Below are 9718 nucleotides of genomic sequence, written 5' to 3'. Positions count from 1 at the left end.
AATTACTGAAATTTAACATATTGCTTCCTATAGAATTAAACAAAAATTCAGTTTTGTTAGAGTATACTCTAACTTTGGATGTTTATAGCTATAGAAATGGGTCAAACTCTAAACTTTATTTTTGACTCAGTGTTGTGATTTTACTGTAGAATTTCTGACAAGATCATTGGAATTTTCCTATTCAAATATGTTACTCTGTAAAATCATCTGGACTCCCCTATCTTGGTTTTTTTTTTTCATCTATAATGCGGCTGTCACAGTTTGTTCCATTTTCATAATGAACTACAATTATCCAACATTATAAAAAAGGTTTCTTGCAGTGATGTCAGATTATTCTTAATAACTGGTTTCCAGCTTAACACAAGGCTATAATTTAATCTCTGCTGACATCATAAGCTCTGTGTGTTCAGTATAAGTCTGTGTTCAGTATAAGTAGTTTATGAATGGTAGGAGGACAATTCATTTAAATTATATTCTAAAGTTTTGTTTCAATGAAATAAAGTTGTTTTTAAAGATCATCTCATTATTATTCAAAGACTTCATTTTCTTTATAAAAGGAAGTGAAAGAAATTATCTCCTTTATACAGTGAGGTTTTCTTTTTTATGGATTTCAAGTCTATAAAGGATATTTATGTTATAATATTGAATTTCTAATAATTAATATATGTTCACAGGCTCTAACTGGTATATTTGGAATATATTATCCCTTTGTGAGCTGTACCTCTGAAGTGTCTCTTCAGAACCCACATTTGCAGTGTTACTTTTCATATTGTGTATTGCAAATTGAAATGCCAATCACAAATAGGCTAAGTAATTCTCACCACTCTTTATACCTAGAGGCATTAAGAACAGATCACAGCAGAAGATTAAATTGAATTACCAGGATTTATTGGAGGAAGCTTCTTAACTTTTACAGATCTTAATATAGCTGTTCTTTCATAATTAAAATTAATACATGAACTATGAAAGCAATTGCCCTATATTTTCTATGTAGTGCAGACTCTGAGCAACCCAATAGTCCTATTTCCCTCCAATCTCCACAGTCAAAGCTGACTTTTTCAATAGGTGTTAGGCATTCAGACTTAGGTCCTCAGGACACAAACATTTTTACTCATTAACTCATTTTCATGGCCCCACAACATGTCTTCCTTTGAAAAGTCACATATGTTTTCCTTTTATTCTCATCATTTTTACCTACGTACAAGACAGGTTAGTTAACTGTTCAACAGTAAGCCTTAATTTACCAGATAATAATCTAATATATTACCAGAAATGTAGTAGAATTTAGAAGATATTTTAACAGTGTTTAGAAATGTCATCTATAATTCCATGGAACAAAAGAAAAAATAAATTTGCATAAGAAAAATATGAACTATATTACTTCAAAGTCAACATTCTAGAAACAGTATCATCATCATCTCCATCATTGTCATCATCTTCAACTTCATCTTCATCATCATGATGTATTTTGATTATATGACAGGGCATATATATATATATATATATATATATATATATATATATATATATTTCTCTTAATTCAATCATATTTATCTTACAATTGTCATTTTAAATTTTCATGTTACAACTTGATATTATTTTTCTTTAAATTTAGTACTATGTAGTCATGAATAACCTTGAAGTTCTGATCCTTGTGCCTTCACCTCCAAAGTGCATGTCCACTCCTCACCTTAAAAATTAAGTTCCACTTAATTAAGTAGGAATTAATATAAGGTTAGTCAAAAGTCATTCTTACTGCAATAAAGGAATATTTAAGTACATAAACAAATTTCAGATACAAATTTATAGTACTTGTATTTTTCTACTGATTTTCTTGCTTTAAATAGGGAAGGAGATAGAGAGAGAACGAGATGAAAAGAGACAGGGGATGAGATGAGGGAATAGAAAGAGAAAGTGTTGAGGGCTAGTCATAAATTATCTAATTCAATAAACATCAAACTTTAAATGAGATTCCATCCAAGATTTCAGTCACTTGTGAACTGAACATAACCAATTTGGATATGATAGGAGAAAGGAGTGAAGAAAAGAAGAGAGGAAGAGGGGAAGGAAGAGAAGTGAACATCAAGGGAAGAAGGTGAGACTGGTAGTTTCTGGTGGCCTAGTCATGTTTTATTTCACGAAATAGTCTCAACATTTCTCTATTGTAATGCATGTGAAGAAGTAACATATAGATTCTGAATTTTACTGTTAATTCCACTAGATGTCATTTCAGTGTTTTGATTTAGTGACAATACTGCAGAACTTTATACTGGAGTGTGTACTCAGTATATTTGGACAACTTTTCTTTTTGTTCAACATCTAAAGGAGTCCCAATGGAAAGCAATAAAAGAAAAACAAGAGAAATTTGATAGAATCATGGAAGACCTAGGCAGAATGTGAATTGGTGAAATGAATACATTTTGGTCTTTTCTTAAAATATTGCTTTATTTCATTCTTCACTGTATAAATGAATTTAATATTTTTGATGGCTGAGCTAGATACAGAGCAGAATATCATTAGAAATCATTTTATTACTATATTCCTTTAGAAGAACAATACTGATTCATTTACGCCTATCTTCTCTGCTTATTTCATCTCAGGTTCAGTGTCAGGGAGGGGTTGAATCTCATGGAGCGTTAACTTAGTTCCAATCAGGTACTGGTTGGTTACTGCCATAAGCTTTGTGTCACAATTGCACTAGTATGTCTTACCAGCTAGTTCTCCATTGTACACTTAAGAGTTTGTAAGTGGATTGGTGCTTACATTGCTCCTTTGGTAAAATACAAAATACTATTATTTTAATAGGTATACTAGTCAGTAAGGGAAAAAGCTATAGCTAAGACCCAGCTCTACTTTTCTACATTCTGTGAGTTTGTAGATGTTGTCTTCCATCAGTGTGCGAAGAGAAAGATAGCCTTGTTAATAGTAGGGCTGGTTTGGGTGTTCCCAAGGACCATCTTTGGCCAACAAGTATACTAAATGTAAGCCATTGATAGAACAGGAGGCTTCATTTGGTAATAATAACTGTCCAATTGGTACTCTTTTTTCCCACTTTGAGAATTCCATTTAGAACACCTTCATCTATGTATATATTTTAGTAAGCTTCAACTGTATGAGGTCAATACTCAGCTTCTCAAATGACCCTTAACCTCAGCTACTACTTTGTGTATCCCCTTCCTCTTCCCACTCTTTCTTTCCTTTACCAAATGATCCCATATTCTAATCACTCCAACCAAGTAAGGATCAGCACACGTCTGAGTTTGATAGGTTCCTAGATCTATGAATGGAAGTGAACACATGGCCATATCCATAACTCAGACACCATCTCCAATTGATACCCATCTTCAAATGAATACTTATTTTTCTACAACAGAGTCTCACCGGGCAAACAAACCATTCTTAAGTCCAGGCCACATGCCTTGCTCTAGATGGCAAAAGTAAAACAAAGTTAATGGAATTATTGGAGTTTCAACAATTTGTTCCCCATACAGATCTTTGTGTGTGTATTGGCATTTCCAGATATGTATTTTTATGTGATTTCTGTGTATGATAAAGTGTGTCTCTGCATATATATGTGTGTTGAACTGTTTCTTTGGTGTTTTTTCTTATGTTTGTTTTGTTATATTTTGGTTTGCTTGTTTTTATTTTATCACATTTACATCCTTAATTATTAATATTACTATTAATTTTTAGATAACTATTCTAATGAGAGAGGGAAAGAAAGGATATGGATTTGGCTGGGTGTGGAAATAAGGTGGATCTCAGAGGACCTGGGTGATGGGAAACCATAATCAGAGCATATTATATTGAGCAACTCTAATTACAATTTAAAAATTGATAAAAAGAAATTAATAACTAGATTCTTATTTAAGATTTAAATTACAAAGTAACTTTCGTTGAAATAGATAATTAAACATTGAAATGAAATGGCATCCAATATTTCAGTCAGTTTTCAACAAATGACCAATTTAAGTGAAAAAGTATCGACTGTATCTTATATTTTTAAGTTTATTTTCAGCTTTCCATTGTTGGTCCAAAACCTTTGAGAACAGTTATCTAAAAAGAAAGGTATGTAGTAGATAATAGTTCTGAGTTTTAGTCAATAACTGTTTGGGCTGCAATATTCTGAAAAAAAGTAGAAGCATGTGACCAGGGTAGCAAACAGAAAAAAAAAAAAAAAAAAGAGGAAGAAAAACCTGAATCCCAAAGTACACTTTGAAGGTTCACCCCACAACTAACTTCCTCCAACTATTATGCAACCCTAAAATGTCTACTGTGTCCTAACATTGCCCATATTTCTGGATCAAGCCTTTAAAGCATGAGCTTCTGAGGACATTCCAGCTCCAAGTAATAGTCACTGAGAACTAAGAACACTCGATAATGGTTTACTGAGGAGAGGGACATGCTGGCAAACTTAAAAATCTGTGTGTTTTCTTCAAGAATCACATGGTCAAAAGAGAGGACGGATTCCTGCACATTGCCCCGTTATTTCCTCATGCAAACTATGACATGTACATTTTTCCCCCCACAATAAATAAGTAGGAAAAACATTTAATCAAATATATCATATAAAGTATGTGATGCCTCCCAAGCAAAGGCATCCTGAAGTTACCCTTATCATTCCTTTCAGCTATTACATGAGAACTTAAATTAAAAGTAAACATCATGCAGATTTGTTTTCTAGTGTATTATTGTGTGTACTAGCTGTGCTATATGGTTAATTAGTTTAAAGACTCAGTTAAGTTAATAACATCAAAAGAAGTCTAAATTGCCAGCGACAGAAAAGAGTTATGAACATCCATGACTTAACATAGATAGGTATGTAGATTAGATTCTGTCTCAGGCCAAGCAGAAAAGTGCCCATTAAGAAAATAAATAACAGGGACTAAACCATCAAACAAAGAGCACACATGCAGCTCCCCATGGCTCCAGTTGCATATGTAGCAGAGGATGGCCGTGTTGGGCATCAATAGGAGGAGAGGACCTTGGTCCTGTGAAGGCTCTATGTCCCAGTGTAGGGGGATGCCAGGGTGGTGAGGTAGAACTGGGTGGGTAGGAGAGGGAGCACCCTCATAGAAGCAGGGAGAAGGGGGATGGGGTAGGGGGTCTCAGGGAGATGAGGAAACTGGAAAAGGGGATAATATTTGAAATGTAAACTCATAAAATATTCAATAAAATAAATTATATATATATGTGTGTGTGTGTGTGTGTGTGTGTGTGTGTGTGTGTATGAAAATAAATAACAGCTACTGGTAAGGATAATTCAGAAAAAAGTGAATAATTATATTCCCATGGTGGGAATGTAAATTAGTTGAGCCATTATGTAAATTTACATAATCTTTTCCTGAAATATTAAAAGTACATTTACCATATGAACTGGCTGTATTAGTCTTGGGTGCCGGCCCAAAGAACTCCAAATGGGCTTTATCAATGAGAAATTGGCACAAAGTTTTTGGATGGAATATTCAGAGAAACTAATCTATGGAAATGAGTACTTTGTCCAAAAATGGAGGAGTGAATAAAGAAAGCATGTCATATATGTATAATGGGTTATTTCATTTTAGTAGTAAATTTACATGACTTGCTGGAAAATGGATGCAAATGGAGATTGTCATTTGAGCAAATTAAGCTAGAATCATAGAGAAAATATCATTTATTTCCTCTCAGTTTTGATTCATATATATATATTTATTTATATCAGATTGCATAATTTATATTATTAATATAAAAGAGAAATTGTGTTTGTGTGTGTGTGTGTGTGTGTAGGAGGATATAATCTGAAAGAGGATTAATGGGAAGTGGAAGGGAAAGTAAGGTAAGCAGAAGGAGCTAGGATAGCATTGTCAATGTACATTATACAGTACACTTGTATGAAAATATCCTTACAAAGCATAGAAATATGTACAATGATTATATAATAAAAAATAAAAATTTTAAATGAACAAGAAATTAATATTTTGAAAGATAAAATTTATATTTGATTATTAGCTTTTGAAATATAAAATACATCAGCAAATCTAATCCAGTGAAACCAGAAATATGAGCTAAAATAGTAAAATCAAATATATATACATGAAATAGGACCAATAAAGGCAAAATTAAATGAGTAAGTGATGTGTACTTTATCACTTTACCAGCAATATAGATAGGCAACATTATTTCATGGTTGTTTATATGGTTTTCTGTGGTTTGATATTATCAGATTGAGGCTACATATTTGTTGACATTTAAATAAAATATCCACTGCACCACTCTACATCAGAAAATAACATTCAGTGTGGAAATTACAGGACTGCCTTGTAGAAAATCAAAACTCTGTCACTTGTATCTACATGCATTTCCTGTGTTTCAAAAACATCATAATAGAAAAGGATGATACAGCTTTTAGAAACTTAACACTTTTTTTTGTTTTTTTTTTTTTTTGGTGAACAGAACCTTTGTCTCTTCTTAGTGTAAAGAAAGTATTACAATGACAAATGACCTACAACTCTCCCACTCTCTTCTTAGCATTACAAATTTTTATTCAGTTCCCAACTTTCCTGCTTGACACATGAGAGTTCTCAGGCTCCTATTATTGGATATTGGAAACTTCTTGTCAGTAGTAAATCAGAGCAAGTTTAGTGAGTTTATTATTTCTGTCATTTCTGACTAGCACAGCACATTAGTGTGACTGATGCTCCTACTTAAATAAATAATGTCCATATTGTCATTGCTGAAAACCTGTCTCACATAAAATGACTAATCTCTCATTACAAAAAAATAGAAAATTGTATTCAGTGAATCCTCTGGTGTATATCTAAAGATTTTAAAATCTTGACTTTAACTCCCTGGAATTTAATTTAAATTTAGAATGGATTTCATTAGGAAAAAAAATCAATCAAACAAACAAACAAACAAGAAAAGCAAGTCATACATATTTAGACAAGCCAAAACATAATTCTAAGAAATATATTCTATTCCATCTGATATTTTACATCAATATTAAATGATGACGATTTACCACTTAAAAATAAAGCTAATTACTTTATACCGGTGTGGCATAAAGGATTCTGTAAAAATTTAAAATACGCTTTTTCACAACGGGTTTGCCGTCAGAACGCAGGTCTTGTGAAAGCCACTGCTAATTCAAAGCAAAAATGGGAAAGGAAAAGACTCACATCAACATCGTCGTAATCGGACACATAGATTCCAGCAAGTCCACCACCAACCGGCCACCTGATCTACAAATGTGGTGGAATCCACAAGCGAACCATCGAAAGTTTGAGAAGGAGGCTGCTGAGATGGGAAAGGGCTCCTTCAAGTATGCCTGGGTCTTAGACAAACTGAAAGCTGAGCATGAGCTTGGTATCACTATTGACATCTCCCTGTGGAAAAATCGAGACCAGCAAATACTATGTGACCATCATTGATGCCCCAGGACACAGAGACTTCATCAAAAACATGATTACAGGCACATCCCAGGCTGACTGTGCTGTCCTGATTGTTGCTGCTGGTGTTGGTGAATTTGAAGCTGGTATCTCCAAGAACGGGCAGACCCATGAGCGTGCTCTTCTGGCTTACACCCTGGGTGTGAAACAGTTGATTGTTGGTGTCGACAAAATGGATTCCACCGAGCCACCATACAGTCAAAAGAGATACGAGGAAATTGTTAAGGAAGTCAGCACCTACATTAAGAAAATTGGTTACAACCCTGACACAATAGCATTTGTGCCAATTTCTGGTTGGAATGGTGACAACATGCTGGAGCCAAGTGCTAATATGCCTTGGTTCAAGGGATGGAAAGTCACCCGCAAAGATGGCAGTGCCAGTGGCACCATGCTGCTGGAAGCTTTGGATTGTATCCTACCACCAACTCATCCAACTGACAAGCCTCTCGACTGCCCCTCTAGGATGTCTATAAAATTGGAGGCATTGGCACTGTCCCTGTGGGCCAAGTGGAGACTGGTGTTCTCAAACCTGGCATGGTGGTTATCTTTGCTCCAGTCAATGTAACAACTGAAGTCAAGTCTGTTGAAATGCACCATGAAGCTTTGAGTGAAGCTCTTCCTGGGGACAATGTGGTCTTCAATGTAAAGAACGTGTCATTCAAAGATGTTAGACGAGGCAATGTTGCTGGTGACAGCAAAAACGACCCACCAATGGAAGCAGCTGGCTTCACTGCTCAGGTGATTATCCTGAACCATCCAGGCCAAATCAGTGCTGGCTATGCTCCTGTTCTGGATTGTCACACAGCCCACATAGCATGCAAGTTTGCTGAGCTTAAAGAAAAGATCGATCNCCTGGCAAGCCCATGTGTGTTGAGAGCTTCTCTGACTATCCTCCACTTGGTCGTTTTGCTGTTCATAACATGAGGCAGACAGTTGCTGTGGGTGTCATCAAAGCTGTGGACAAGAAGGTTGCTGGAGCTAGCAAAGTCACCAAGTCTGCCCAGAAAGCTCAGAAGGCTAAATGAATATTACCCCTAACACCTGCCACCCCAGTCTTAATCAGTGGTGGAAGAACGGTCTCAGAACTGTTTGTCTCAATTGGCCATTTAAGTTTAATAGTAAAAGACTGGTTAATGATAACAATGCATTGTAAAGCCTTCAGAAGGAAAAAAAGTTAAATACACATGAAATGAATATTTGTTTTTACTCATTTTTAATAAATTTATTCTTCATTTAAATTTTTCCATACAACATATTTTTATCGTGTTCTTTCTCCTGCCTGCCTGAATCACTTCAGCACCATGAATGCTAGTCAGTAATGGTAAATCAATGACACAACTAAGGTGTGTCTTCAATAGTAAGGCATTGTCATAAGGTAATGAACTGTAGTCACTAGCCTTGGAAATGCACTCTGAGGTTGAGGAGCTGCCATGGGCTCTCTCTCATTGACCAGAGACTCAACAAACTATAATCTTCCTGAAATTGGAAGTTTTACTTGATGATGTAATGTCTATTTGGAGAATTGTTTCTCTCCTTATATGGTGAGTCTATTTAAAATCCTCTCATAAATGTATATATTCTACAATAGTACTGTCCAAGTGGAACTTCAAAAAGACTAGAATTTGTTTTCCTATTTAATATTCTGTCCTTTATTCTACATTTCCATCTTTCTTTCCGTTTAATTTTCTTAATTTAGTTTCTACTTAATTCACTTATCATAGTAAACATTACTTACCATACTTTAGAAGATATTTCCCTCCCTGTACCTTAACAGCTACCAAATGTCCATACTTACTTATAGTGTATTTATAGAGAAAAAAAGTAAAATATACATATATAAAGCTTAGATTTTAGCATCCACATATATGCATATTTAAATATTTGTCTATTTGTATCTAGATTACCTCACTAAGGATGATTATTTCTACCTCTATGTATTTACCTGCAAATTTAATAATTTTATTTTTAAATGATATTTTATCACATACTCAGTATCCTATAATCATTTGATAGAGATTTATACTGTTGGAGTTTCTTGTTATTTTGAAAGAGCAGCAATTAGTATGGATGAGCAAATCTCTCTGTATTAAGATAGAGAACACAGTGCTGGAGAGATGGTTTAGCGGTTAAGAGCACCGACTACTCTTCTGAAGGTCCTGAGTTCAAATCCCAGCAACCACATTGTGACTCACAACCATCTGTAATGAGATCTGATGGCTTCTTCTGGGATATCTGAAAACAGCTACATTGTACCATATAATAAATAAATAAATCTTTAAAAAAAAAAAAAA

At 34.5% G+C, this 9718-nt stretch overlaps 1 pseudogene; it reads left to right on the top strand.

Moving 5' to 3' along the window:
- The first annotated feature begins 7121 nt into the window (after nucleotides 1-7121).
- Nucleotides 7122-8567, top strand: LOC110293133 (annotated as a pseudogene).
- The last annotated feature ends 1151 nt before the right edge of the window (nucleotides 8568-9718 follow it).

Source organism: Mus caroli, chromosome 1 (assembly GCF_900094665.2).
Source record: "Mus caroli chromosome 1, CAROLI_EIJ_v1.1, whole genome shotgun sequence".
Taxonomy (NCBI): Eukaryota; Metazoa; Chordata; class Mammalia; order Rodentia; family Muridae; genus Mus; species Mus caroli.
The sequence above is the reverse complement of the archived record's forward strand: the minus strand, read 5'-3'. Positions and strand labels throughout refer to the sequence as shown.